The sequence below is a fragment of the Sturnus vulgaris genome, unplaced genomic scaffold, assembly GCF_052056855.1.
Source record: "Sturnus vulgaris isolate bStuVul1 unplaced genomic scaffold, bStuVul1.hap1 Scaffold_504, whole genome shotgun sequence".
NCBI classification, from domain to species: Eukaryota; Metazoa; Chordata; class Aves; order Passeriformes; family Sturnidae; genus Sturnus; species Sturnus vulgaris.
In genome coordinates, this window is record NW_028276501.1 from 26,910 (window position 1) to 51,893 (window position 24,984).

The following is a 24,984-nucleotide window of genomic DNA, read 5'->3' on the forward strand; positions in this document are numbered from 1 at the left end:
CCTCTCAGTTCTTCCATAAAACATTTTCTTCTGCATTATGGCAAGCCTTTGTTTTAGCTTGACAGCTTTCTTGAAACTTCAATTTACGCATGTATCCAAAGACATTTGCAATTCCAGAAATTGGTAGGCACATCATATGGAAAGTAAATAACATTCTCGAGAGGGAGTTGCTTTGTTACTGAGGGGATGAAAAGCAAGGCTAGAGCTAGTAGAACTACCCAAGAAATTGGACTTAACGCAGCTTTTACAAGGCTCAAAGTAGCCATACCGAGATGTTTGAGCTAAAAGCCCCAGTTACCAGACTTACAGGCCTAATAGTTATCACCACACCACATTCCCTGGTTGCAGTATTTTTAACAGCAGTGCAGAACGCTACTGAAAATTATTTTTAGGTTGAATTGTTCTCTCCCCTCACTGCCTGTGTAGCTGTTAGAGGCTTCCAGGAGGCTGGGGAAGCAGACTGCTGGTTTCACTTCCAGACAGGTCACTTCCATGGTCTGCTGGAGGGCACTTTGAAGCCCGTGGCCTTTTCTTGCTCTATTGTATCTGACAACTTTCCTCCCCCACGTCTGTTTTTTAGCGGGCAGCATTTTTGGAGGGCCAGTCAAAGACCTCAGGCTCCGAGAGAATTCGTCTGCTTTGCTCTGTTTATGTGTGCAACAGATGGGAGCAGCAACTAAGTCAAGTAGTAACTTCTGAGCTGCCCAGTTATCAGTAAACCAAAATATTCTTTTGTGACTCTCGCCAGACGAACATATCATCCTATCCGAGTCACACACTGCCCCTCTGGCATTTTCCAGTCAGACAAAGAATTCCTGGCCCCTTCCTTGCATGAACCTCAGCTCTCCACCTTGTTCCAGAAAGAGTTCTAGATCCAATGCCCAGTGAGCCAGCTACCCTTTGCTGCCCTGAGCAGTATGGAAACAGCCAAGCCCCAGCCCTGCAGCCCTGCCTAACTCGCCTTTGCCTCCCAAACCTGAACCTTTTCCTTGGCTGTGGCATCCTCACTCATGCAATCCTGAAGACAAAAATCTGATTTGGCAGGTGAGGCCGTTTCTAACGCAAAAGCTTCACCAAGGTTTCTCTTCCAACTTCAGCCTTAAACAGTCCTGTCCTCCTCAGACAGCCCCCACCTCCAGCCTTTAGCTGTAAATACTTACTGGTTTATAGCTAATGCTTGCCACCCCTCAAAATTAAGTCTTTTGATATGCATTTACATCCCTCCCTAACCATGTCCTCATCACCCTTCCCAAACTCAGCCTCATCTCCAGGCCTAGAACCTCTCCCTAGGTGAGGGACTGTCCTCGGGCAGGAGTGCTGACAGACCTGTGCATGAGCCCAGCTGCATAGCCCGTGCTAATCCCAGCCCAGCTCTAGCCTTTAAACCCACTGGGGCTTTGGTACTGGAGGCCCAGTTACAGTAACCCCTGTGGCCGTTCCGCTTCCAGGCCATCTGTGAGTTGTGATCCCCCACCCTACACCACTTTGGTGAGAAATGCATTCCTTTCTTACAATAAAGTTTTCATTTTATGTCTAAATTCAAGCATTCCGAGAAAACGTGTAGCAATTATATCAAGACAGACATGACAGGCACCAACATTAGTCTTTCATTACACACTTTTCATGCCTTCTCTCCACAGATTTCTTTGAGGCAACTCTGACTCCTTTTCTCACAGGCAGCTCCACACAGCACCGACTCCTCCTCTCCTCTGTACGACTGGCTAAACCCCAGCCTGTCCCTTCCCCAGCCACCTGAGCCTGTCTGTCCCACACACAGCATCCTCTCACCTTGTCCATCCCTTGCACGGCCACGTGTCCCTTCCTCCTCGCAGCACAGCCAGCAGGCTCCAGCCCACACTGCAGCAGGCTCTGCACCTCCAGCTGGAGCTGTGCTTAGTGAAACTGGCAGCCAGCTGACCCACGCTTTTATAACAACCAGCCTCACTGGGCAGGCAAGGCTGTTTCCACTCCTTGCTAATCACTACAGCTGTAACTCGTTGGCAACTAGTGCCTTCTGCACTATCCTTACAAACTATTCTCCTACAGAAATGGACCGGAATTCCGCGGGGATTTTCCGGGGATTCCGGGGGGATTTTCCGGGGATTCCGGGAGGATTTTGTCGGGAATTCCGGGGGGATTTTGTCGGGGATTCCGGGGGGAATTTCTGGGGGATTCCGGGGGGATTTTATCGGGGATTCCTGGGGGATATTCCCGGGGATTCCGGGGGGATTTTATCGGGGATTCTGGGCATATTTTCTCGCGGATTCCGGGGAGATTTTATCGGGGATTCCGGGGGGATTTTTCCCGGGAAATGCGGGGGGCTTTTTCCCCGCGATTCCAGGGGGATTTTCCAGGGGATTCCAGGGGGATTTTATCGGGGATACCTGGGGGATTTTCCAGGGGATTCCTGGGGGATTTTCCCGGGGATTCCGGGGGGATTTTCACGGGGATTCCGGGGGGATTTTCACTGGGATTCCGGGGCGATTTTCTCAGGGAATTCCGGGGGATTTTCTCGGGAATTCCGGGAGGATTTTCCCGAGTATTCCGGGGGGATTTTCCCGAGTATTCCGGGGGGATTTTTTCGGGGAGTCCGGGGGGATTTTCCCGGGGATTCCGAGGGGATATTCCCGGGGAATTCCGGGGGGATTTTCTCCGGGATTCCGGGGGGATTTTCCAGGGGTTTCAGCGAGGAATTTCCCGGGGAATTCCCGGTGGATTTTCCAGGGGATTCCGGGTGGATTTTCTCGGGGATTCCGGGGGGATTTTCCCGAGTATTCCGGGGGGAATTTTTCGGGGAGTCCGGAGGGATTTTCCCGGGGTATCCGGGGTGATTTGACGAGGAATTCCGGGGGGATTTTCCCGAGTGTTCCGGGGGGATTTCCTCGGGGATTACGGGATGATTTTCTCGGGCAATTCCGGGGGATGTTCTCGGGTATTCCGGGGCCATTATCTCGGTGATTCCGGGGAGATTTTCTCGGGGATTCCGAGATTATTTTCCCGGGGAATTCATGGGGATTTTCGCGGGGATTCCGGGGGATTTTCTCGGAGATTCCGGGGGGATTTTCATGGGGATTCCGGGGTATTTTCTCCTGGATTCCGGGGAATTTTCCGTGGATTCCTGGGGGATTTTGCCGAGTATTTCGGGAGAATTTTCTCGGGGATTCCGGGGTGATTTTCCCGGGAAATTCCGGAGGGATTTTCCCGGGGATTCCGGGGGGATTTTACGAGGAATTCCGGGGGGGTTTTCTCGGCGATACCGGGGGGATATTCTCGGGGATTCCGGGATGATTTTCCCGGAGAATTCCAGGGGATTATTCCGGCGATTCCGGGGGGATTTTCTCGGCGATTGCGGGGGGATTTTCTCGGGGATTCCGGGGGGATTATCCCGGGGAATTCTAGGGGATTTTCTCGGGGATTCCGGGGGGATTTTCCCGGGGAATTCCGGGGGGATTTTCTCGGGGAGTCCGGGGAGATTTGCCCGGGGATTCCGAGGGATTTTCAGGGGAATCCGGGGGGATTTTCTCGGGGATTCAGGGGGGTTTTTCTCGGGGATTCAGGGGGGATTTTCCAGGGGATTCCGGGGGGATTTTCTCGCGTATTCCCGGGGCATTTTCCTGGAGATTCCAGGGGGATTTTATCGGGGATTCCGGGGGGATTATCCAGGGGATTCCGGGGGGTTTTTCCAGGGGATTCCGGGCATATTTTCCCGAGTATTACGGGCGAATTTTCTCGGGGATTCCGGGGAGATTTTCTTGGGGATTCCGGGGGGGCTTTCACAGGGATTTCTGGGGGATTTTCGCGTGGATTCCGGGGGGATTTTCTCGCGGATTCCGGGGGCTATTTTCCCGGGGATTCCGGGGGAAATTTCTCGGGGAGTCCGGGGGGATTTTCTAGGGGATTCTGGGGGGATTTTCCATCGGACTCCGGGTTGATTTTCCCGGGGACTCCGGGGGATTTTCTCGGGGATTTCTGGAGGATTTTCCCGGGGATTCCGGGCGGATTTTCTCGTGGATTCCGGGAGGATTTTCTCTTGGATTCCGGGAGGATTTTCCCGGGGAATTCCGAGGGATTTTCAGGGGAATCCGGGGGGATTTTCTCGGGGATTCCGGGGGGATTTTCTCGGGGATTCAGGGGGGATTTTCCACGGGATTCCGGGGGGATTTTCTCGGGGATTCCGGGGAGATTTTCTCACGTATTCCCGGGGCATTTTCCTGGAGATTCCAGGGGGATTTTATCGGGGATTCCGGGGGGATTATCCAGGGGATTCCGGGGGGATATTGCAGAGTATTCCGGGGGGATTTTCTGGGGGATTCCGGGGGGATTTTCCCGGCGAATTCCGGGGGGATTTTCTCGGGGATTCCTAGGGGATTTTCCAGGGGATTCCGGGGTGATTATCCCGGGGATTTTCCTGGGGGATTTTCCCGGGGATTCCGGGGGATTTTCTCGGGGATTCCGGGTTGATTTTCCCGGGGAATTCCGAGGGATTTTCTCGGGGATTCCGGGGGAATCTTCCAGGGGATTCGGGGCGGATTTTCTCGGGGATTCCGGGGAGATTATCCCGGGGATTTCGGGGAGATTTTCTGGGGGATTCCTGGGGGATTTTCTCGGGGATAGCGGACGGATTATCACGGGGATTCCGGGATGAGTTTCTCGGGGAATTCAGGGGCATTTTCCAGGGGATTCCGGGGGGATTTTCCCGGGGAATTCCGGGGGATTTTCTCGGGGATTCCGGGGGGTTTTTCCCGGGGATTCCCGGGGATTTTCTCTCGGATTTTTTCCCCAATTTTTCAAGCATTTTTTCCCGCAATTTTCCTGGATTTTTCCCAAATTTTCCCCATTTCTCACTGATTATTTTCCCCATTTCTCAATGATTTTTGCCCCAATTTATCAAAGATTTTTTTTCCCCATTTCTCACTGATGTTTTTCCCCATTTTCCCCCCATTTCTCACTGATTTTTATCCCCCATTTTTCAATGATTTTTCCCCATTTCTCTCTGATTTTTGCCCCATTTCACCATGATGTTTTCCCCATTTCTCACTGATTTTTCCGTTGATTTTTCATGGATTTTTCCACCCATTTTTCGTGGATTTTTTCCCCATTTTTCCCCATTTCTCACTGATTTTTTCCGCCATTTTTCATTGATTTTTTCCGCCATTTTTCATGGATGTTTCCCCCAATTTTCATGGATATTTCCTGATTTTCCCCCCCATTTCTCACTGATATTTGCCCCCATTTCTCTCTGAATTATTCCCCCCATTTTTCATGCATTTTCCCGCCCATTAATCACTGATTTTTTCCCCATTTCTCACCGACTTTTCCCCCCATTTCTCACTGATTTTTATCCCCCACTTCTGACTGATTTTTCCCAATTTTTCGTTGATCTTTTTCCCCATTCCTCACCGATTTTTCCCCCATTTCTCTCTGATTTTTCCATCATTTTTCATGGTTTTTCCCCCCCATTTCTCACTGATTTTACCCCCTTTCTCACTGATTTTATTAATGTTTGTATTTCTATTTCTATTTCTATTTCTATTTATTATTATTGTTTTGCATGTTTATGTTTATGTTTATGTTTATGTTTATGTTTATATCTATGCAGGTTAACGTTTGTGCATGTTTATGTCTATGTTTATATTTATGCATATTTATTTTTATGCCGGCGAACGCGGGCAGGCGTTTTATGTAAACGCCTATCCGCCGGGGTCCTAGAGAGGCCGCCATCTTGAGCGTGTCGGGACTCTCAAAATGGCGCCTCGGGCGGCACCCCGGCTGACCTGCCAAAAATGGCGGCAGAAAGGGCGGGAAAAAATCAGGACCCCGGTGTGTAGGCATAAGATGCCTGATTACATCGCCGACGCCGATCCGCTCGCCGACAATTTTCCCGGATGTTTCAGAGCGTGCCGACAACGGCCGCGCGGTCCGCGGTTCCGCGGGCGTGAGGGCGCCGGCGGGCGCGGGCAGGCGTTTTATGTAAACGCCTATCCGCCGGGGTCCTAGAGAGGCCGCCATCTTGAGTGTGTCCGCACTCTCAAAATGGCGGCTCGGGCGGCACCCCGGCTGACCTGCCAAAAATGGCGGCAGAAAGGGCGGGAAAAAATCAGGACCCCGGTGTGTAGGCATAAGATGCCTGATTAAATCGCCGACGCCGATCCGCTCGCCGACAATTTTCCCGGACGTGTCAGAGCGTGCCGACAACGGCCGCGCGGTCCTCGGTGCCGCGGGCGTGAGGGCGCCGGCGAGCGCGGACAGGCGTTTTATGTAAACGCCTATCCGCCGGGGTCCTAGAGAGGCCGCCATCTTGAGCGCTGCCGCACGGCTGGGTCCCGGCCCGCGGGCCCTTCCGCCATCCTGAGAGGGGCACGGTGCAGTACCCGCCTGTGTCCACACGGCGGCAGCACTGCCGCCCAACTCAGCCCGGCACTGCCGCCCTGTCAGGGACAGACAGAGAAGGGAGAGAGTTCCAAGCACCAGAGTCCCCACCCGTCATAAAATCCTCTCAATGAACGCCCCAAAAAAACCCCGACCCAAACTAAAAATGCCCTGCCTCTGACCAAATGAAAAAAAAACCTTTTATATATATAAATCATCTATTTTTTAATATTTAATTTCTAGTCATAATCTAGACATATTTCATATATTCAATTTAATTGCTATTCTATTTATCATATATACAATATTATTTTATTATTCATTATATACATAGATTTATATTACTAATGTTATTTCTATTTTATCTATATCCATCTATATTTGGAGGTTCATAGTTTTTAATATTATTTCTTTAAAAGCTCTGCCTCTAACCAAATAGAAACTAAAAACTCGATTATTTTAAATTATATTTGAATATATTTTTCTATTTAGTTTTCATATTTATATCTGTAGATTTATATGTCTATATTGTGTATTCGATATTTATATACTATTTAATGTAGTTTTTACTAGTATATTAATATACTCGATGCTATTTACATTCTATTATAACATACTATTTAATATAACATATTAAAATCGATAAATTATTTATATTACATACTACATACATGTATTTTATATTTATATTTATTTCTATATATTTATACTTACATATATATATGCATATATAGTTATCATCATTTTATGTCAGTATCTATTTTTGCATATTTGTATATTTTTGCCTATATTATTTTCAAAAAACCCTCCTCTAACCAAATAAAAACCAATAAAACATTCCTTTTAAAGTCTGAATATTTATATATTTCTATTTTCATAACATAATATAATGTAATGTAATATATTTATATATTGGTTTCTTATATTTGCTTCTATATTTTTATTCTTTATCTTTTCTATTTACAGTATCTATAAAAAAACCCTACCTCTATCCAAACACAAGCCAATAAAACATTCCTTTTAGACTATATTTAGCTGTTTTTTAAGGTTCTGTTTTTCATGCATTCTACACCCACCCCTCCCTCTCAATGTTCTGGCACCCACCATGACCCCCCCCCATGCCCGACTCACCTGCTCCTCCAGCGCAGCCCGGCTCCCTCTCCCAGGGACCTTGGGGTGCCCCAAACCACGTCGGAGCCCCCCTCAGCCTTTTTTCCTCACCCCAAAGAAGGCACAGAACGACTCCTTTAATGAAGTTGTTTTAACAATTGTAAGGCTAGAGCTTTTGGTATCCACTGCTTGCCATCCCTTGTAAACCAATTTTTTTCTTCTTTCTTCTGCAGCTTAATAAACCTCTTTTTTTCCCCATAGTTTTCCAAATGCATGTATTACCGCATATGCATATTTAGAATCAGTAAATATATGTAATGTCTTGTCCTGCTATAATTCACAGGCTCTCAAAAGCGTGTGCAGCTCTGCTGTCTGAGCTGACCAGGTGGCTGGTAACCTCCCCCCTTCCTTTAATTGCTTTCCATTCACGATAGAGTATCCTGTAAATCATGAAGAATGGGGGGAAAAATCAGTGAGAAATGGGGAAAAAAATCCCTGAAGAATGGGGGAAAAATCAGTGAGAAATGGGGAAAAGTGGGGAAAAAATCCGTTAGAAATGGGTGGGGAAATTCCATGAAAAATGGCGAAAGAAATCAGTGAGAAATGGGGAAAAATGGGTAAAAAATCAGTGCGAAATGGGGGGGGGGGAAATCAATGAGAAATCGGGGAAAAACATAAGTAAGAAACGGGGGGAAAAGTCCATGAAAAATGGGGAAAAATCAGTGGGAAATGGGGATAAATCTGGAAAAAATCCATGAAAAATGGGGGAAAATATCAGTGAGAAATGGGGGAAAATGGGGAAAAAGTCAGTGAGAAATGGGGAAAAATCAGTGAAAAACGGGGGGAAAACTCCATGAAGAATGGGGAAAAAAATCAGTGAGAAATGGGGAAAAAAATCCCTGAAAAATGGGGGAAAATATCAGTGAGAAATGGGAAAAAATGGGGAAAAAAATCATTGATAAATCGGGGGAAAAATCAGTGTGAAAGGCGGGGAAAAATCGGGATCGGGGACGTGGACCGGGACTGGGATCGGGGACCGGGACGGGGAAATGGGACAGGGACCGGGGATCGCGGACGGGGACCTGGGACAGGGACCGGAACCGGGATCGGGGACGGGGACTGGAGACAGGGACCGGGACCGGGATTGGGGACTGGGACCAGGACCGTGATCGGGTTCCGGACGGGGAACTGGGACTGGGACCAGGATCGGGGACCGGAACCGGGGACTGGGACCGGGACCAGGACTGGGGACGGGGACTGGGGACAGTGACCGGGACTGCAATCGGCACCGCCCCCCGAACCGCTCCCGGAACCGCTCCCCGGGCTACCCCGGCACGGCGACCGGGAACGCCCCCGGCACCGCCCCGGCCACCGCCCCCGGTGCCGCCCCCGGCACTGCCCCGGCACCGCCCCGGGTAGCGCCCCCGGCACCGCCCCCGGGGCGGGCCGCCGAACGCACGCGATGACGCGCGGGGGGCGGGACGGCGCGGGGCGGTGACGCGCTTCATGCCAGGAGCAGGGCCCGGGTGCGACGAAGACGGGAGCGGGCCGACCCGATACCGCGCGGGGCCGCGGGCCCGGCGGAGCCCGGCCCGCTGGGTAGGGGCCGCCAATGGCACCGGGGCTTCTGCTTCGGCTTCTGTCCGTGTCGGCGGGGAGGCCCCAGCCAGCGGTGCCCCTCTCCCTCGGCGACACGGGCGTGGAACTCGGCATCGGGCGCTGCATCGCCGCGGACAGCAGGGGGCGCACGGGTACCGATACTGCCATGGGGCCCGGCGCTGCTCTCCTGCTCCGCCGCCAGGCGGCGCTGCGCTGCCGTCCTGCCGCGCCTCCGGGCACGCTCGGTTTCCTCGGGACCCCGGGCCCCGCCTGTCCCGCCGCTGCGGAGGCGGGGGATGCTTTATGGGACTGCCCGAGCTGGCAGTGCCGGGTCTGGGGCGTTGGGGCGCGCCTTGGGGGGCTGCGGGTGCGCTCGTTTCCTCTTCTGCATGGCCTTCTGTGTGAGCATCTCTCGTTGCGACTGCTCTTGGAGAGTCAAACCCCTCCTCCTAAGTGGTCTCAGGAGCCTGGCAGGGTGAGTTTTGTTTCACAGGGGAAAGGGCCACTGGTCGTGTCCAGAGACCTGTGCACCCAGCCAGGTTTCTGCCTGATAAAATTCCAAATGGATGAGGATTTCTCCCAGCCCCAAGCTGCCCCCACCTGTAACCCTGGCTGCCTTTGGGGTGCCCAAAGCCTCCTCTGTGCAGATCTCAGGAACCTGGGAGGGGTGAACAATGTTGCACAGGGAAAAACCCCACAGATTTTATCTCCGGGCCCGGGGCCAGGAGCAGGCATTTGCGTGCTATAATTCCAGAAGGAGCACGGTGTCTCCCAGACCCAAGCCGCATCCAGCTGTGACCCAGCTGCTCTTGGAGTGCCAAAAGCCTCCTCGTAGCTGATCTCAGGAACCCTGGAAGGGTGAGTTTGGTTTCACAGGGAAAAGGCCTCCGTTTGTGTCCAGAGATCAAATAAGGGACTCTGCTTTTCCTCTAGTTCTCCTTCCTGTTTTCACCTGGGCTACAAGGATGGGCATGGCCTGTATTTCTCATATCAAAGTGATGTTACTAAATTTGTCCCAGAAGTTCTGATTGTTATTTTTATTAGTAGTAGTAATTTTCTGATAGAAAACACTCTCATTTTGCCTTTCCCACGTTGTTTCCAGGTGCTGCCCAGGATGGACATCTGTGGTCTCAGACAGTGATTCCCGAGGAGCAAGGAAAGCCTTTTCCTCACCTGCACAGTTCAGGTGGATGGGACAGAATTGGTGTGGCCTGACAAGGCAGGAAAAGCTGTCTGTGTTCTGGAGTGCCTTGAAAGCTTTCTCCGTCAGGTTTGGAAGGGGTTTCTCTTTGGGATTTCTTGTGATGCAGCACCACGGGTATCCCTTTGTGCCAAGTCCAGTGCTAAAGGATTGAAGAACTGACAAGTGGGGTCTGGGATGAAAATGCCTCTAATAAAATTAAGCAAAGAATACAATAAGAGAAATGAGCATCCTTTTAATAGTTAGGAATAAAAATGCTGGAAAAGGGCACTCTGAATTGGTGTCACTTGTCATGGATAAAACCCCAGAGTGAGGAATCAGAGCAGAAGTTGAGAGCTGGAATCCTTCTGCAGTCGACTTAATTTTCTTTTCCTCCTCTCTTTCAGGACAGGAAGAATCACGACTCTCCTGGCATCTTTGCCAAGAGCTGTGGTGTTTGATCAGCCAAAGCCCAGAGGCTTCAGCACCAGAGGTCTGAGCCTGGAGGGCTCCTGGTGCTGCCCGTGCTGTGGGCTATGTCAGAGGATGCAGGGTTCCTCTTTGCCTCCCTGCTGGGATTAACTGCCATGGGAATGTGGGATCTGGGTGAAACTCCAGCTCTCCTGGTGTTCAGGGGAGCAAGGTCTGAGGGACTCCTCTCTGGGGATGTGCGGTGAAGGACTGAATAGTGTGGAAGGAGAGTATTTATAAACTGTATCACTGTTTCTCCCAAAATTGGGGTGGAGCGGTGATGGGGGCGGTTGGGTTTGGTCTGGGCCGGCTTATTCTTTGTGCAATTTTTAAATTCTCTTGTATGATTTACTGTCCGGTATCTTTCTAACAAAAGCTGACATAAATTTAGATTAAGGATTAGAACTTGGGTCCATTCATTGCAAACATTTGACAAGGCTGGAGGACTGGGGTGGTGACTGCTCTCAGGAAAGGTTACTTATTAATACTGTGTCAGATTTCCCGCAGTGACTGTCAGGCCTGCATGGCTGTGAGTTCGTGCTCTTCTCACTGGGAAATAAGTTCAGCAAAATTAGAAATGTTAGAAAAATCCAGCCAAAAATTCCACCTCTGTACCCCCTAAGTTTTCCAGTTTTTCCCAGCTAGGAGCTGCACAGAAGTCAGGCAGGGGAAGTGACAACAGGGAACAGCTGAAAAATTCAAAGGCACAAAGAGGAAAGGGGAAAGGTTTCAGAAAACAATTCTATGGTCTAAGAATAATTTCTGATTCCCTACTGAGAAGAACACGAACTCACAGCCATTCAGGCCTGACAGTCCCCTGCAGTGAGAGCTCAGCACACATCCACAGAGGCAAGTCCAGCATCTTAAATGAAAAAATAAAAATAAAAACCAGAAGAAAAAGGTGATTTCTTTTGCTTCAGAGTTATTTCAAGTTCTTAAAGCCCAAGCAACATTTGCTCTTGATTTTGGTTGGGTGAATCATGAGCAGTGGGCACGGGTCATGCCATTCATTGAGCAGAAAACCCGGGGTCATTTAGAGGGGACACAAGAACTGTTTGTGTAGCGACCTCGGGCTGCAGAGGGGCAGGAGAAAGGCCAAGGGAGCTCCCTGGGGCCACCAGGGCCTGTGGGGAACAGAATGGACGCTTGGATGACCAGTGGAGGTGAGGAGTGGATCTGAGTTCATCTACAGGGAAATAAGGAGGGGATACTCTGGAGTGAAAAGCTGAGGTGATGAGTTCACCCACCTGGGCACGAGTTGTGTTTGCACAAAGTGGGAACAGAGGTGAAGGTCAATCCAAAGTCGATCCTGCTTGACCTCTGAATTCCAGGATAAGTTTTACAAGCTGCCAAATGAGGGAGTAAAAATACACAAAAATGAAACCGAGAGCATTCATGAGGTTCCTGGGAGTCCATTACACTGTTGTCATAGAATTCTTAATGAGTTTTGAGCTTTTAATGACAACAATTCAGTACTTTCTTTGGATTATTCACTGTGTAGGATTTGGGGTTTATCTGGATTTTAAAGGCGTCGTGGTGGCCCTGACACTGCTCAGGAGCTGGTAGGAAAAGCAGGGTCAGAGCTCCTGGCAGGCACAGGGTGTTTTTCCCAGAGTGGACTGTGGAGGAATTGTTTGGGCCTTGGATTGTCCCTCTGGGTGATGCCAGTTGCTGTGATTTGTGTAATTCCATACATTTAACTCCCAATACTTCCCAGCCCAGGAGCTTGAGCTGACAGGGCAGCACACAGATTGTTCTCTGTGCTGTGCCCCGATTTGGGGTTGGCTGTCAGCTTTGCTAGCTCCCGTGAATTATGCCATAGCCCCGAATTCCCTGCTCAATTCCCACTGCCATAACCTCACAGCGCCTCATGGAGTGGGGATATACTGTGGCAGGAAGCTCAGCAGCATCGGCACAGGGACAGGTGTATATTCCAAAGAATTTGCTGTTTCAAACCCTCATCCCCCAGCCCCGCCGATGTCCCTGGGGGGCACTTGACAGAGTTACCTGGATTTCAGCTGATTTCACCCCCCGAGCTCGGGCTCCAGGTGATCTTTTCAAGCAGGAGAAGGCAGGGGCCGGAGGCGCTCGTGGCCCGTGCCGAGGCAGTCCCTGGGGCCACGAGAGGACATCTCTCCCTGCAGAATTTCAGTTCTTTCCAGAGCCTCAGCAGTGACAGAGGACAAAGAGGAAGATGAGGAGGAGGAAGAAGGGGGAGAGGGTTTGAGAGGAGGGGAAGCCCAAATCCGTGCTGTGTGCGGAGCTCCGACAGCACGCTGCAGCCCGCAGCTCAGTGTGAGCACGGGGCAGAGGAGGCGATTTCTGGGCATTCAATCACCCTGAGGCGGGCGCGGCACCGCCCCTGCAGCACCGTCCCCAGCACAGCTCGGTACCGCTCCGGGATCACCCGGCCCCGCCCCCGGTGCCGCCCGGGACCACTGGGGACCGCCCCTAAAGCACCGCCCCGGCCCCGCCCGGTCCCGTCCCCGGGACCTCCGTGCCCCGCCTCGCCAAGCCCCGGCTCCGCCCCGAGCCTGCCCGGGCTGCGCCGGGACCATCGCTGGCGGCCCCGCCCTCTCCCCCGGGCCGAAGCGGGCTGAAGGAGATGTCCGCACGATTGGAAACGCCGCCGAAAATCGCACCCGTGGGATCGGTGTCGGCGTCGTGCGCAGGCATCCCACTAGAGCGAGCGGGCTCCTTGCTGTGCCACCCTCCTTTTGCAGCCAGAGTTAGAAGGTCGGGGAGCGACACCCGAGCCGCCATCTTGGGAGAGGCAGGCGCGCAGTACCGCGCTCTGCCCACAGGGTGGCGCTTGGGAGACAGGCAAGGGATGGAATCAAGGAGTGTCCCAATCCTTGAGGAAATCCCCCTGAATGAACGCCCCAAAAAACCGCGACCAGAACTGAGAAACCTCCTGCCTCTGTATGAGTGCAAAGCGTGTGCAAGGAGTGTGCAAATAGTGTGCATTAGCAATCGATCGGCAGGCATTGGGAAAGCGATCGCCGATCTAATCGATCGGCAGGCGCGATCAATCGATCGCCGAGCTAATCGATCGGCAGGCATTGGCAATCGATCGCCGATCTAATCGATCGGCAGGCATTAGCAATCGATCGGCAGGCGCGATCAATCGATCGCCGATCTAGTCGATCGGCAGGCATTACCAATCGATCGCCGATCTAATCGATCGGCAGGCGCGATCAATCGATCGCCGATCTAATCGATCGGCAGGCATTAGCAATCGATCGCCGATCGAATCGATCGGCAGGCATTAGCAATCGATCGCCGATCGAATCGATCGGCAGGCGCGATCAATCGATCGCCGATCGAATCGATCGGCAGGCATTAGCAATCGATCGCCGATCTAATGGATCGGCAGGCGCGATCAATCGATCGCCGATCGAATCGATCGGCAGGCATTAGCAATCGATCGCCGATCGAATCGATCGGCAGGCGCGATCAATCGATCGCCGATCTAATCGATCGGCAGGCATTACCAATCGATCGCCGATCTAATCGATCGGCAGGCATTAGCAATCGAACGCCGATCTAATCGATCGGCAGGCGGGATCAATCGATCGCCGATCTAATCGATCGGCAGGCATTAGCAATCGAACGCCGATATAATCGATCGGTAGTCGTGATCAATCGATCGCCGATCTAATCGATCGGCACGCATTAGCTATCGATCGCCGATCTGATTTTTCCCGCCATTTTTCATGGATTTTTTCCCCCATTTCTTACTGATTTTTCCCCAATTTTTCATGCATTTTTTCCCGCAATTTTCGTGGATTTTTTCCCATATTTTCCCCATTTCTCACTGATTTTTTTCCCCCATTTCTCAATGATTTGTTTCCCCAATTTATCAAAGATTTTTTTTCCCCATTTCACCATGATGTTTCCCCCATTTCTCACTGATTTTTTCCCCCATTGCTCACTGATTTTTGCCCCCATTTCTCTCTGAATTTTCCCCCATTTTCCATGCATTTTTCCCCCCATTAATCACTGATTTTTTTTCCCCATTTATCACTGATATTTGCCCCCATTTCTCTCTGAATTTTTCCTTCCATTTTTCATGCATTTTTCCGCCCATTAATCACTGATTTTCTCCCCATTTATCACTGATTATTGCCCCCATTTTTCACTTATTTTTTCCCCACAGCATCGGCCACCACAGCACGAGCAACAACAGCTCGCTCTGTTCCCGCCATTGCCCATGGATTGTTTGCCTGTTTTCCACGGATTTTTTCCCCATTTCTCACTGATTTCCCCCCCCCCCCCCCATTTCTCACTGAATATTCCCCATTTTTCATCGACTTTTCCCCCATTTACCACTGCTTTTTCCCCCATTTCTCGCTGATTTTGTCCCAAATTTTCCCCCATTTCTCATTGATTTTTTTCCTGTTTCTCACTGATTTTTCCCCCATTTCTTAATGACTTTTCCCACCATTCGTCACGGATTTTTTCCCCCATTTCTCAATTATTTTTTCCCCCACTTTTCCCCGTTTCTCACTGATTTATTCCCCCATTTTTCATGGATTTTTTTCCCCCATTTCTCACTGATTTTTTTCCCCATTTTTCAAAGATTCCCCCCCCGTTTTTCACTGATTTTTCTCCATTTCTCACTGATTTTCCCACCATTTTTCATGTGGTTTTTTTCCATTTCTCACTGATGTTTTACCCCATTCTTATTCCCATTCTCATAGCTCTATTTTATATTTATACATATTCTTATATTTGCATTATTTCTATTATACACTAGATTTTTCATAGATATTTGCTACTTAGATTTCATTATATTTTACATGTATACCAATCTATTTCTATTCTTTATATTTTATTTTTATATTAGCTATAAAAACCGTGCCTCTACCCAAATAAAAAGCATTTAAACATTCCTTTTAGACTATATTTAGGTATTTTTTATGGTTCTGTTTTTCATGCATTCTACACCCACCCCTCCCTCTCAATGTTCTGGCACCCAGCATGACCCCCCCCCCCCCCCCCCCCCCCATGCCCGACTCACCTGCTCCTCCAGCGCAGCCCGGCTCCCTTTCCCAGGGACCTTGGGGTGCCCCAAACCACGTCGGAGCCCCCAGTCTCCACACCCTCCCCCTCCGTAGGGAACGGGAATGGGATGGGGAGCACACAGGACAAGAAAGGAACACAAAAGACACACTGGACAGAGAGAAGAAAAGGGCTGGAAGCTGGATATGAGGATGAAAGTGGAGCAGCAACAAACCTCAGGACTCTTGACTAGAGAGTGTGGCTGCTGAACGTCTCAAAAAAAAACCCCAGCTCCAACACAACATGCTGTGCTCACGGCTCGGCCTGGGACTCATCAGTGAACATCTCTCTCTTGCCAGGGCCATAAAGCCCCCGAGAAAACACGAGGTGAGGTTGATGTGCTCCGGCTTTGCTCCTGCTCAGCCCTAACCCCAGCCCCTGCTGCCAGCGAGCACCCTGATCTCTGAACCTCTTCTCAGCTTGTTTGTACGCTTCCAAATTCCTTCCTCTTTCTTCAAGCTTCATCTGTTTCCTGGCATTGGGAGAATGACAAGTGTTTAGCACAGCGCAATGAATACAACAGTCTCATTTTCAGAAGACACAACTGAACGAGAACCGACAGCAGCACTGCTTCGAGACAATCTGGGCACACGTTTCCCTTCCAGCAATCTGAGTGTTCTTTTGTGTCACGCCTGAAATCCTGAAAATGGTTTTTTGAGAAAAATTATCCATAACTAGAAAACAATCAAACCAAATAAATAGAACCCCTATGATATAATAACAGCCCATATACTACAACACTCCAATTCTAATATTAATAAGAAAACAGAAATTAGCTACACAGCATTACCTCAAACAAACACTACATACTGGCAAGAATCAAAGCCACCACAAAATAATTCAAAAACTACCCTATGCCTTATGCTACAGGCTAGAATGCCATCGGCAAACCTTATCAAGGTATCCTTTAAAAACAACGCCCCACCAAAAACAAAAACAACACAAAACGCCATTCAAGAACTCCCTTATCAACACCTGAATGAAAAAACATGGCATTAGATAAATAGACCATAGCCCTTATCATACACCATCTACAAACAAAATAAAGCTATACCATACATCCTCGAAAACCACCTTCAAAGCACGACATTAGGAAAAAAAACTTTCCAGAATTAAAAGCTGTATCTAACAAAAGCCGTCTGATAAAATTAACAACCAAGCCCCCACCATCAGAGCTGCCCCTACTAAACTCCCCATCGTACATATGAAAAATCAGTTTTAAAAACCTACTTCAATTCATTCTGCCTCAAATACAAAGCCATCCAGAAAGTTACCTTCACTCAAAAACAAAAGCGCACGTAGTAAATAACATTAAAAAATAAATCAGCACACTACACACCACAAGCATAAAATATTGAATTAAAACCAAAAATACCCCTATTCATTAAAGAGCCCAGCCGCAAGCTATATTTAACTTCGTGCAAACGTACACATATCATTAAAATAGATTTCTTTCAGAATACAACTGATGATCTAAAATAGTAAAATGTCCGAGAACGATATTATAATAGGATATCCTCGATCATCCTCCGCAAATTCTCTCCACTGTATTGTCCGACACACACCGGAAAAAAAATCCAGTTTTTACTTTTTTCAGCTAACTTCTCATTTATTAGCTGAGAGGAATGTTGAATTTGTCTTTACAAATGAGCTGTGGATCAGCCTGTAGATAAGGCTAGCACTGAGAGATAAAAGAAACAATGGGATGGATTCCACTGATTGATGAATGGAAAGAGATAGTTGCCTTTACAAGCAAACTGCAGGGCTGCTGATAAATGAAATTGGATATCGAAAGATGAAAGAAGCAACGGGGGGAAACTATGAATTCTATAAGAATTAAAAATTAAAAGGGAGGGTTATACATTAGAGGGGAATTTCAGGTATCAGGCGTTCCGGGAAGTCTGTGCCTCTCAAGTACCTCAGCCAATGGGAAAAGAGAGAGGGAAATGCGGCCGGGGAAAATAGGATAAAAAGGAGGCTGCGTCCTCCAAAAATTTGAGAGATCCCAGGGGAATGTCCATGGCCTCTCCCTTTATTCGAATAAAGCAAAAAGGACTCCTCTGTTTCCTTTTTGGACATAAACCGCTGGTGTTTGTGGATTAATTTTCCTGACATTTAGCAACATATTGTTAAAAAAAAAAAAAAAAAAAAAAGTGATCCAGAAGAGGGCAACATTGACAGCCATTCCAAGACAGGATGAACAAATGCTTTCACATTGACAGAGGATGCTGCGATGTTCTGAGAACAGAAGATAGAATAAAATAAAGGAAGGTGATGTTACAAGACAGAAAAGGGTAAAATAAAAGGAGTACCTGAGACTGGGGGGCGGGGGGGAAGAAAATGGGGAAATATTAATTGCTACACACTAGGTACAAATGCTTTTACAAGTAATTTATGAGAAGCAAGCTAAAAGCGTCTTACTGCTGCTAGTGATATCATGCTCCAAGCTCTGCTAATAATTCCTATTTCTAGCAATAGTTAAATTGAACTCACTACATTCCAACTATTTTTCTGCTTGTTTAGATGGCAGATCCGTTTGGAACACACCTTAGTATAGCAAATTCTATGCCCAGGTAGGGACCTCTCAGTTCTTCCATAAAACATTTTCTTCTGCATTATGGCAAGCCTTTGTTTTAGCTTGACAGCTTTCTTGAAACTTAAATTTACGCATGTATCCAAAGACATTTGCAATTCCAGAAATTGGTAGGCACATCATATGGAAAGTAAATAACATTCTCGAGAGGGAGTTGCTTTGTTACTGAGGGGATGAAAAGCAAGGCTAGAGCTAGTAGAACTACCCAAGAAATTGGACTTAACGCAGCTTTTACAAGGCTCAAAGTAGCCATACCGAGATGTTTGAGCTAAAAGCCCCAGTTACCAGACTTACAGGCCTAATAGTTATCACCACACCACATTCCCTGGTTGCAGTATTTTTAACAGCAGTGCAGAACGCTACTGAAAATTATTTTTAGGTTGAATTGTTCTCTCCCCTCACTGCCTGTGTAGCTGTTAGAGGCTTCCAGGAGGCTGGGGAAGCAGACTGCTGGTTTCACTTCCAGACAGGTCACTTCCATGGTCTGCTGGAGGGCACTTTGAAGCCCGTGGCCTTTTCTTGCTCTATTGTATCTGACAACTTTCCTCCCCCACGTCTGTTTTTTAGCGGGCAGCATTTTTGGAGGGCCAGTCAAAGACCTCAGGCTCCGAGAGAATTCGTCTGCTTTGCTCTGTTTATGTGTGCAACAGATGGGAGCAGCAACTAAGTCAAGTAGTAACTTCTGAGCTGCCCAGTTATCAGTAAACCAAAATATTCTTTTGTGACTCTCGCCAGACGAACATATCATCCTATCCGAGTCACACACTGCCCCTCTGGCATTTTCCAGTCAGACAAAGAATTCCTGGCCCCTTCCTTGCATGAACCTCAGCTCTCCACCTTGTTCCAGAAAGAGTTCTAGATCCAATGCCCAGTGAGCCAGCTACCCTTTGCTGCCCTGAGCAGTATGGAAACAGCCAAGCCCCAGCCCTGCAGCCCTGCCTAACTCGCCTTTGCCTCCCAAACCTGAACCTTTTCCTTGGCTGTGGCATCCTCACTCATGCAATCCTGAAGACAAAAATCTGATTTGGCAGGTGAGGCCGTTTCTAACGCAAAAGCTTCACCAAGGTTTCTCTTCCAACTTCAGCCTTAAACAGTCCTGTCCTCCTCAGACAGCCCCCACCTCCAGCCTTTAGCTGTAAATACTTACTGGTTTATAGCTAATGCTTGCCACCCCTCAAAATTAAGTCTTTTGATATGCATTTACATCCCTCCCTAACCATGTCCTCATCACCCTTCCCAAACTCAGCCTCATCTCCAGGCCTAGAACCTCTCCCTAGGTGAGGGACTGTCCTCGGGCAGGAGTGCTGACAGACCTGTGCATGAGCCCAGCTGCATAGCCCGTGCTAATCCCAGCCCAGCTCTAGCCTTTAAACCCACTGGGGCTTTGGTACTGGAGGCCCAGTTACAGTAACCCCTGTGGCCGTTCCGCTTCCAGGCCATCTGTGAGTTGTGATCCCCCACCCTACACCACTTTGGTGAGAAATGCATTCCTTTCTTACAATAAAGTTTTCATTTTATGTCTAAATTCAAGCATTCCGAGAAAACGTGTAGCAATTATATCAAGACAGACATGACAGGCACCAACATTAGTCTTTCATTACACACTTTTCATGCCTTCTCTCCACAGATTTCTTTGAGGCAACTCTGACTCCTTTTCTCACAGGCAGCTCCACACAGCACCGACTCCTCCTCTCCTCTGTACGACTGGCTAAACCCCAGCCTGTCCCTTCCCCAGCCACCTGAGCCTGTCTGTCCCACACACAGCATCCTCTCACCTTGTCCATCCCTTGCACGGCACGTGTCCCTTCCTCCTCGCAGCACAGCCAGCAGGCTCCAGCCCACACTGCAGCAGGCTCTGCACCTCCAGCTGGAGCTGTGCTTAGTGAAACTGGCAGCCAGCTGACCCACGCTTTTATAACAACCAGCCTCACTGGGCAGGCAAGGCTGTTTCCACTCCTTGCTAATCAGTACAGCTGTAACTCGTTGGCAACTAGTGCCTTCTGCACTATCCTTACAAACTATTCTCCTACAGAAATGGACCGGAATTCCGCGGGGATTTTCCGGGGATTCCGGGGGGATTTTCCGGGGATTCCGGGAGGATTTTGTCGGGAATTCCGGGGGGATTTTGTCGGGGATTCCGGGGGAATTTCTGGGGGATTCCGGGGGGATTTTATCGGGGATTCCTGGGGGATATTCCCGGGGATTCCGGGGGGATTTTATCGGGGATTCTGGGCATATTTTCTCGCGGATTCCGGGGAGATTTTATCGGGGATTCCGGGGGGATTTTTCCCGGGAAATGCGGGGGGCTTTTTCCCCGCGATTCCAGGGGGATTTTCCAGGGGATTCCAGGGGGATTTTATCGGGGATACCTGGGGGATTTTCCAGGGGATTCCTGGGGGATTTTCCCGGGGATTCCGGGGGGATTTTCACGGGGATTCCGGGGGGATTTTCACTGGGATTCCGGGGCGATTTTCTCAGGGAATTCCGGGGGATTTTCTCGGGAATTCCGGGAGGATTTTCCCGAGTATTCCGGGGGGATTTTCCCGAGTATTCCGGGGGGATTTTTTCGGGGAGTCCGGGGGGATTTTCCCGGGGATTCCGAGGGGATATTCCCGGGGAATTCCGGGGGGATTTTCTCCGGGATTCCGGGGGGATTTTCCAGGGGTTTCAGCGAGGAATTTCCCGGGGAATTCCCGGTGGATTTTCCAGGGGATTCCGGGTGGATTTTCTCGGGGATTCCGGGGGGATTTTCCCGAGTATTCCGGGGGAATTTTTCGGGGAGTCCGGAGGGATTTTCCCGGGGTATCCGGGGTGATTTGACGAGGAATTCCGGGGGGATTTTCCCGAGTGTTCCGGGGGGATTTCCTCGGGGATTACGGGATGATTTTCTCGGGCAATTCCGGGGGATGTTCTCGGGTATTCCGGGGCCATTATCTCGGTGATTCCGGGGAGATTTTCTCGGGGATTCCGAGATTATTTTCCCGGGGAATTCATGGGGATTTTCGCGGGGATTCCGGGGGATTTTCTCGGAGATTCCGGGGGGATTTTCATGGGGATTCCGGGGTATTTTCTCCTGGATTCCGGGGAATTTTCCGTGGATTCCTGGGGGATTTTGCCGAGTATTTCGGGAGAATTTTCTCGGGGATTCCGGGGTGATTTTCCCGGGAAATTCCGGAGGGATTTTCCCGGGGATTCCGGGGGGATTTTACGAGGAATTCCGGGGGGGTTTTCTCGGCGATACCGGGGGGATATTCTCGGGGATTCCGGGATGATTTTCCCGGAGAATTCCAGGGGATTATTCCGGCGATTCCGGGGGGATTTTCTCGGCGATTGCGGGGGGATTTTCTCGGGGATTCCGGGGGGATTATCCCGGGGAATTCTAGGGGATTTTCTCGGGGATTCCGGGGGGATTTTCCCGGGGAATTCCGGGGGGATTTTCTCGGGGAGTCCGGGGAGATTTGCCCGGGGATTCCGAGGGATTTTCAGGGGAATCCGGGGGGATTTTCTCGGGGATTCAGGGGGGTTTTTCTCGGGGATTCAGGGGGGATTTTCCAGGGGATTCCGGGGGGATTTTCTCGCGTATTCCCGGGGCATTTTCCTGGAGATTCCAGGGGGATTTTATCGGGGATTCCGGGGGGATTATCCAGGGGATTCCGGGGGGTTTTTCCAGGGGATTCCGGGCATATTTTCCCGAGTATTACGGGCGAATTTTCTCGGGGATTCCGGGGAGATTTTCTTGGGGATTCCGGGGGGGCTTTCACAGGGATTTCTGGGGGATTTTCGCGTGGATTCCGGGGGGATTTTCTCGCGGATTCCGGGGGCTATTTTCCCGGGGATTCCGGGGGAAATTTCTCGGGGAGTCCGGGGGGATTTTCTAGGGGATTCTGGGGGGATTTTCCATCGGACTCCGGGTTGATTTTCCCGGGGACTCCGGGGGATTTTCTCGGGGATTTCTGGAGGATTTTCCCGGGGATTCCGGGCGGATTTTCTCGTGGATTCCGGGAGGATTTTCTCTTGGATTCCGGGAGGATTTTCCCGGGGAATTCCGAGGGATTTTCAGGGGAATCCGGGGGGATTTTCTCGGGGATTCCGGGGGGATTTTCTCGGGGATTCAGGGGGGATTTTCCACGGGATTCCGGGGGGATTTTCTCGGGGATTCCGGGGAGATTTTCTCACGTATTCCCGGGGCATTTTCCTGGAGATTCCAGGGGGATTTTATCGGGGATTCCGGGGGGATTATCCAGGGGATTCCGGGGGGATATTGCAGAGTATTCCGGGGGGATTTTCTGGGGGATTCCGGGGGGATTTTCCCGGCGAATTCCGGGGGGATTTTCTCGGGGATTCCTAGGGGATTTTCCAGGGGATTCCGGGGTGATTATCCCGGGGATTTTCCTGGGGGATTTTCCCGGGGATTCCGGGGGATTTTCTCGGGGATTCCGGGTTGATTTTCCCGGGGAATTCCGAGGGATTTTCTCGGGGATTCCGGGGGAATCTTCCAGGGGATTCGGGGCGGATTTTCTCGGGGATTCCGGGGAGATTATCCCGGGGATTTCGGGGAGATTTTCTGGGGGATTCCTGGGGGATTTTCTCGGGGATAGCGGACGGATTATCACGGGGATTCCGGGATGAGTTTCTCGGGGAATTCAGGGGCATTTTCCAGGGGATTCCGGGGGGATTTTCCCGGGGAATTCCGGGGGATTTTCTCGGGGATTCCGGGGGGTTTTTCCCGGGGATTCCCGGGGATTTTCTCTCGGATTTTTTCCCCAATTTTTCAAGCATTTTTTCCCGCAATTTTCCTGGATTTTTCCCAAATTTTCCCCATTTCTCACTGATTATTTTCCCCATTTCTCAATGATTTTTGCCCCAATTTATCAAAGATTTTTTTTCCCCATTTCTCACTGATGTTTTTCCCCATTTTCCCCCCATTTCTCACTGATTTTTATCCCCCATTTTTCAATGATTTTTCCCCATTTCTCTCTGATTTTTGCCCCATTTCACCATGATGTTTTCCCCATTTCTCACTGATTTTTCCGTTGATTTTTCATGGATTTTTCCACCCATTTTTCGTGGATTTTTTCCCCATTTTTCCCCATTTCTCACTGATTTTTTCCGCCATTTTTCATTGATTTTTTCCGCCATTTTTCATGGATGTTTCCCCCAATTTTCATGGATATTTCCTGATTTTCCCCCCCATTTCTCACTGATATTTGCCCCCATTTCTCTCTGAATTATTCCCCCCATTTTTCATGCATTTTCCCGCCCATTAATCACTGATTTTTTCCCCATTTCTCACCGACTTTTCCCCCCATTTCTCACTGATTTTTATCCCCCACTTCTGACTGATTTTTCCCAATTTTTCGTTGATCTTTTTCCCCATTCCTCACCGATTTTTCCCCCATTTCTCTCTGATTTTTCCATCATTTTTCATGGTTTTTCCCCCCCATTTCTCACTGATTTTACCCCCTTTCTCACTGATTTTATTAATGTTTGTATTTCTATTTCTATTTCTATTTCTATTTATTATTATTGTTTTGCATGTTTATGTTTATGTTTATGTTTATGTTTATGTTTATATCTATGCAGGTTAACGTTTGTGCATGTTTATGTCTATGTTTATATTTATGCATATTTATTTTTATGCCGGCGAACGCGGGCAGGCGTTTTATGTAAACGCCTATCCGCCGGGGTCCTAGAGAGGCCGCCATCTTGAGCGTGTCGGGACTCTCAAAATGGCGCCTCGGGCGGCACCCCGGCTGACCTGCCAAAAATGGCGGCAGAAAGGGCGGGAAAAAATCAGGACCCCGGTGTGTAGGCATAAGATGCCTGATTACATCGCCGACGCCGATCCGCTCGCCGACAATTTTCCCGGATGTTTCAGAGCGTGCCGACAACGGCCGCGCGGTCCGCGGTTCCGCGGGCGTGAGGGCGCCGGCGGGCGCGGGCAGGCGTTTTATGTAAACGCCTATCCGCCGGGGTCCTAGAGAGGCCGCCATCTTGAGTGTGTCCGCACTCTCAAAATGGCGGCTCGGGCGGCACCCCGGCTGACCTGCCAAAAATGGCGGCAGAAAGGGCGGGAAAAAATCAGGACCCCGGTGTGTAGGCATAAGATGCCTGATTAAATCGCCGACGCCGATCCGCTCGCCGACAATTTTCCCGGACGTGTCAGAGCGTGCCGACAACGGCCGCGCGGTCCTCGGTGTCGCGGTCCTCGGTGCCGCGGGCGTGAGGGCGCCGGCGAGCGCGGACAGGCGTTTTATGTAAACGCCTATCCGCCGGGGTCCTAGAGAGGCCGCCATCTTGAGCGCTGCCGCACGGCTGGGTCCCGGCCCGCGGGCCCTTCCGCCATCCTGAGAGGGGCACGGTGCAGTACCCGCCTGTGTCCACACGGCGGCAGCACTGCCGCCCAACTCAGCCCGGCACTGCCGCCCTGTCAGGGACAGACAGAGAAGGGAGAGAGTTCCAAGCACCAGAGTCCCCACCCGTCATAAAATCCTCTCAATGAACGCCCCAAAAAAACCCCGACCCAAACTAAAAATGCCCTGCCTCTGACCAAATGAAAAAAAACCTTTTATATATATAAATCATCTATTTTTTAATA

General features: G+C 49.9%; 1 long non-coding RNA gene across 1 annotated transcript; it reads right to left on the minus strand.

Annotated features, from left to right (window-relative positions):
• Window positions 1-10,251: 10,251 nt before the first annotated feature.
• Window positions 10,252-13,184, minus strand: LOC148217664 (uncharacterized). The gene is made up of 3 exons (XR_015800883.1): window positions 12,737-13,184; window positions 11,977-12,075; window positions 10,252-10,468 (listed from the first exon to the last, which is right to left on the minus strand). It is a non-coding gene; the product is annotated as an uncharacterized LOC148217664 (long non-coding RNA).
• Between the last annotated feature and the right edge of the window lie 11,800 nt (window positions 13,185-24,984).